The sequence below is a fragment of the Cebus imitator genome, unplaced genomic scaffold (assembly GCF_001604975.1).
Source record: "Cebus imitator isolate Cc_AM_T3 unplaced genomic scaffold, Cebus_imitator-1.0 Scaffold180, whole genome shotgun sequence".
Taxonomy (NCBI): domain Eukaryota; kingdom Metazoa; phylum Chordata; class Mammalia; order Primates; family Cebidae; genus Cebus; species Cebus imitator.
The window spans coordinates 1,879,651-1,885,650 of NW_016107495.1; the positions used below are offsets into that span (position 1 = coordinate 1,879,651).

Consider the following 6,000-nt stretch of genomic DNA (forward strand, 5'->3'; position numbering starts at 1 on the left):
GAAGTTATTTCTAGATGTTTATGAACTATAAGAGAACCATATAAAGGGAATAGCTGTAAAGGGGGATTAGAGGGCTTTTGTTATTATTATTTTGTATTGTGTCATTCTAAGAGATTAAACAAAGATTCATGAATAGAAGCTAGAGTGAAAAAGAATTTAACTTTACAAGAAGTTTCTTTCTCCTTACGTCTTATAACATTTTTTAGAGTGGAGAAAAATCATATAGGATAAAAGGATTACAGATTTTTTTTTAAATATTTTTTAAGTAAAGAACACAGTATAAAAGGGTATATGATGCAGAGAACATTTCCTCCAACCCCAGTCCCCTCATCTTCCTGCTCTCCTTCACAAAGGCAGTCAGTTACCTATGTGTGTCCTTCCGTGAATATACAAATGTATGTGAGCATATCCTTTCTGTCATTTGGATGGTAGCATACTGTACATACGATGCTGCAGCCTGCTTTTTAAAATATATATATATATATCTTGGAGATTGTACCATATTATGCCATACAGATTCACTAGTTGGTTATAACAGCTGTTTAATCATCCTTACTGATGGATCTATGCGTTTACTTTCCATCTTACTACATACAACTAATGATGAATATCTTTGTGCATACACTGAGGACTACCGTTCTAACAGTCGCATCTGTCAGATGATGAGAGATGATGATGGGATTCTCATATCTTGATAATACTTGATATAGCTTTTAAAGCACTTCCCATATATCATATCTTTTTTGTTTCGGAATGATCTGCCTTCAGGAATGGTTAGTGACCCACTACTGGAAGTGGTCAACCATTTCGTGCATTTACAAGGTTGCTATGAAGGGAGGATCGGTTCCAGAAGGGTGCCTTCCGGCTAGGGAGTGGAGGGGTGGGGCTGTCCTTTCCTGCTTTCCTGTCTACTAGTTCTTCCCATAATAAAGGCATTTTTAAGCAGCTCGTTTTCTTACTAATACTATCTTGAAGACATGGGAAAGGAGGGAAATCCATTGTGTTCTGATTGTTTTTCATGTTTAGTGCTTTATGCCTGTTTTTAATTGGACTTTTGTGGTTGAGATTTTCATTTACTCTTTGCTTGGAGTGCCTTCCAACTCTATATTAATTAACAAATTATGTCATGGATATGTGGGCTGGCTCTCCTAGGTATGTGTAGCACCTGGAACATTTTTAGTGATTGTTAAGAGGCATGTCAGTGAGGTTTATGGATTGGAACCTTTTGTTCTTCAAATTTTAAAATTAGTTTCATTTTCTTCCCCTCAACTAACTTAGAAACAATGGCTACTCGATTTCTTTGTATGTATAATTTTAGAACAAAGGACTTTCTTAATATGTTATATGCTATTCAGAGTTTAGTCAGGGATGTGGTTAAAAGGGAATGGAAGCCAGAGGAAAGCTGGAAATGTAACCCTGTTAAACATTACCTATTTCTTCTGTGTTTTGTTTTGTTTAAAGTGTGTGTGTGTGTGTGTGTGTGTGTGTGTGTGTGTGTGTGACTGTGTGTGTGTGTGTGTGTGTGTGTGCATACTATCCTTAGTAGAATTGATCATTCCTTTTTTTCTGGATCTATAGCATGATCAGATGAGTGCATTCATTTAGGGCTTTGAAGAACATCATCTGCAATAATATACATAGTTTTGTTCTCCCTATCTTTAATCGTTCCATATTCACTCTATTAATTTTTCTCATCAAAAGGACACGGACAGATTCTTAGGAGAGTTAGGAGGATCTCCTCTGAAGGTTTACAGAGCAGGGAAGAAGCATGTGCTTCATAGCTCCCTACCCACCCCATGTAGTGCTAGTACATTCCATCCTGTGTGTATCTCTTTCCTGTCCTGCTTCTGTGGCTCCTTCAGACAAGAAGTGCACTATACAGTGACTGGGCCAGAAGTCCAGGGCTGCGGGACTCTGCCCAGGCATGTCTGTTTTCCCCCAAGTATCCTAGAGCTGGACTTTCTATCAACTTATATTTATTTCCCTGTGAAGAAAATCTTGTCTTGGCAAGGTGTGGCTATTCTCAGAGTACTGTGCGTATATGCACGCGGGTGGGTGTAGGTGTGCGTGTATGTGTAATGGGGATGAACAAGTGTTCCTGTACCCTCTTGTTGAGTAGAAGAAAAAAATCAAGTTCAGAGTATAATGAGCAGAGCATTCCAAATATGCTTTCAGGGACTTTACGATTTAAAGCAGTTTTAAAAATCTGAAACCTTGTGTGTTAGTCAGCTCAGGCTGCCATAACAAAATGCCATAAACTGAGTGGCTTAAACAATAGAAATGTGTTTCTCACAGTTCTAGAGACTGAGAAATCCAAAATCATAGTGCCAGCCTGGTTGGTTTCTGGTGCGGCCTCTCTTCTTGGCTTGCAGATAGCAGCCTTCTTGTCATGTCCTCTTATGGCAAAGAAAGTTTGTAAGCTCTCTGGTTTCTGATTTTTTACAGACACTAATCCCTTGGAACCAGAGCCCCACCTTCATAACATTATCTAATGCTAATTACATCCCAGAGGCACCATCTCTAAATATCACAGTTAGGATTAGGGTTTTAACATTTGAATTTGGGGGTGACACAAACATTCATTTCATAACACCTCCCTTGAGTTAGCCTTGTAGGGGCTGCCCTGGTACAGGTTACCATTTACTTCTGACATGATTCTAATTTACTTTTGGCAAAAATTTGACTAACCACGTATAAATAAGTGACTTTATTTACCTTTTGTCCATTTGGTGCATACAATTTACCAATGTAGTGCAAGCTTTTAGGCCTCACAAGACTTCAGCTCAGGACCAGGTAGGCTGCCAATTACTCCATATCCAAATAGCCCTGGGAGGGGAAAGGGAGGGTATTTTTAAAATTAGAAACCTGGGATGCCCTACGATTCAGAGCAGTGTAAGGTGGACTTGCAATCATTACAAGCAACTGCAGTGACCCAGCATAGTGCCAGTAATCTGGCTCCCAGGCCATTGAGTATAGCAGAGAGCAAGACTTCTGGATCACACTGAATATGGCTTCAGTGTGCACAGACTGACTTCATGCTGGGACCACAGCATCCCTAATATTTCCTTTTAGACTTTTAATTTGGCTTAGGTCTAGATGTCAGGTTGATGTAATGTTGTCCTTTCTGTTTGATTTATCAATGCATCATTTGACAGTATACTGTCAAGAAATCAGTGACAGCTCTGTATTGCCAATGAAAAGTCCGGACAGCTTAAAGCATGTGATAGTACAGGTTGGTACATGACCTTTGAGTTTTCAAACCTTGGGTATAATCCAGGAAAAAACAAAAAATGAAGACAAGATTGATAAATAGGATTTATAAGGGTCGAGAAAATTAGGAGGATGAAGGGCAGGATAAAGATTAACTCTAAATTCCCTAAATATACAGGTATTCAGGTGAAAAACAAAAAAGTTATTGAGGGATGAGATCCCTTGCTTTCGACTAGAATGGTACCTTCCAGCCAATTCGAGCCAGTTTATCAGTGTGTAAAGCACATTTCTCTGAAAGTTTTAATTTTCCCTCTTAGTCTTCATAACAAAATCATAAATGTAGCTTTCTTAGGATCATAAATGTAGCTTTCTTAGGACTATGTTCTAAACCTTTGGGAAGGCCATTCCTTTAGTAATTAAACAAAGGTGATACAGCAGTGAACAGAGCAGACAAAAATACCTGTCCTTGTGGAGATTCCATTCTTATGGAGGCAGGCAATATATTAAAAAAAAGAAATATGGTGAAAAATAAAGCAAGGCTTCAAGAGGGCTGACTAGAAGCATCCGGCACTTGCCTCCTCCACAAAGAACAACCAAAATAGCAAGTAGATAATCACACTTTGAATAGAGCATCTAAGAGAGAACACTGAGATTCAACAGAAAAGTGGCAGGAAACACCCAAGGTAAGGAAGGAGAGGGAAGCACAGCCGGGATCAGCTAGGAGCCCTAAGAGGTTCCTCAGTGTGGGGAAAGGGGGAGAGATCCCCAGGGGTCCACATTTCCACCACAGACTCCTGCAATCCTAGTCAAGGGAGAGCCACTTGACCCTCAGGGACTCTCAGAGTAACTCAGGCAGCAGCCTGGAGACCATGCTAAGGAATTGCTCCAAGGAGGTAGCTCACGCTGTGTCCCACGTGCATCTCCTGAGTCCTACGCAGCTGTAGCATGGTACCATTTTGAGAGTCCAGCCCCCACCAGACAGCGTCCTTTCCTAGGTCCTAACAGCACCTGCACCTCCACATCTCTCAATCCCCACTGATATCCCTCTGCACCTACCTGGAGGGCAACAGTAGTGTGATGCCCCAGCACTGCAGCACACGATATCCTGCCTCCCAGGAAACAGGCAATGCAGTGCACCAGGGATATCTACCTCCGGGACAAAGGAAACCAAAATGCATGCATCCCAGAGCCTAAAACCTGCCTGCCTAAAGCTATTGCCACTGACAACAACACCCATCCCAACTAGCAGCAGAGCTGCAGTATAATTGCGTGTGCCCTGAGGACTGGCTCTTCCTGCTGCTGCTGCAGCTACTGCCACAGCTGCCACCACTGGGAACCGAAGCTTATGCTCCCCAGAGCCTGAGAGCCACCTACCTGCACCAGCTGCTGCTGACAGCAACTCTGTCCACCCTCAGCAAGGTTGCAAAGCACTTGCACACACCCTGAGGACAGGCTCTTCCTGCTTTCTACCACTGCTGCCACCACCTGAGCACTCCACCTGAGGACCTGAAGATCACCTCACCCTGCCCACCATAGCCTGCACTCATACTCACCATAGGAGGTCCTGAGTACAAGTCCAACCAGTCTGGCACTGCTACCTCCTCCCAATACCCAAGCACACCTTCAGTGTCCTGGGGATTATCCCACACTGTCCCCACTAACAGCATTTGTGCACTCCTGCCAGGGAACTGAAGATGGCCCACCCAGCCTGCTACCACCATCACAGCCAGAACCCACCTGTATGTGCTACCAGGAGGCCTGGGGATTGGCCCACCCAGCTTGTTGTGGCCACTGCTAAAACAAGTATGTGCCACTTGGGAGCCCCAGGGCTGTCCCACCACTGTTGTGGCCATCATCCATGCTATGCATGCTGCCTAAGAGTGTGAGATTTTGTCCACACCCCAGCCTACCACTGCCACTGCTGGCACCTGAGCAAGCCACCTGGAAAACCAAGACTTGGCCCGCTTGGACTCACTAACACCAGTGCCCTCATACACTGCCCAGGGGCCCAAGGATAGGTACACTTGGTCCACTGCTGCCAGAGGACTGGCTCATTTGGTGTCTCCATCCTTAGCAAAACCTCACCAAAGCCTCTACTAACAACAGCAGCCTAAGCCACTGAGGAGGTTATAAATCCCACTGACACTGTTTACAGCTAAAGAAATAATACAGAAACTATACTATTGCATGCACCCAGAATCAAAGTTGAAGTTTTCTGACCAACTAACACCATACATACCTCTTCAGGAAAAAGTCTTCCCCTATGAAAATCAATCCAAAAAATTAAAAGTTACTTTTGCACCAAATGTAGCAGATATCAATGTAAAGACACATGAAACGTGAAAAAGCAAGGAAAATGACACCTCTAGGGGAGCACAGTAATTCTCCAGCAACAGATATTAATGAAAAAGAAATTTATGAAATGCCAGAAAAATATAAAAGTAATGATACTAAAGAAGCTCACTGGCCAGGCGCAGTGGCTCACACCTGTAATCCCAGCACTTTGGGAGGCCAAGGTGGGTGGATCACCTGAGATCAGGAGTTCGAGACCAGCCTGCCTAACATGGCAAAACCTTATATCTACTAAAAATACAAAAATTAGCTGGGTGTGGTGGCACACACCTGTAGTTTCAGCTACTTGTGAAGCTGAGACCCAAGAATCACTTGAACCTGGGAGGCAGAGGCAGAAGTTGCAGGGAGCTGAGACTGCACCACTGCACTCCAGCCTGGGCAACACAGTGGGACTCCATCTAAAAAACAAAGTTGAAAAAGTTCAATCAGCATTGCTGA

At 43.3% G+C, this 6,000-nt stretch overlaps 1 protein-coding gene across 5 annotated transcripts in view; it reads left to right on the plus strand.

The window, feature by feature from the left end:
- Positions 1–6,000, plus strand: part of BABAM2 (BRISC and BRCA1 A complex member 2) — a 449,656-nt gene that overhangs the window by 282,217 nt on the left and 161,439 nt on the right. The window lies entirely within an intron of this gene.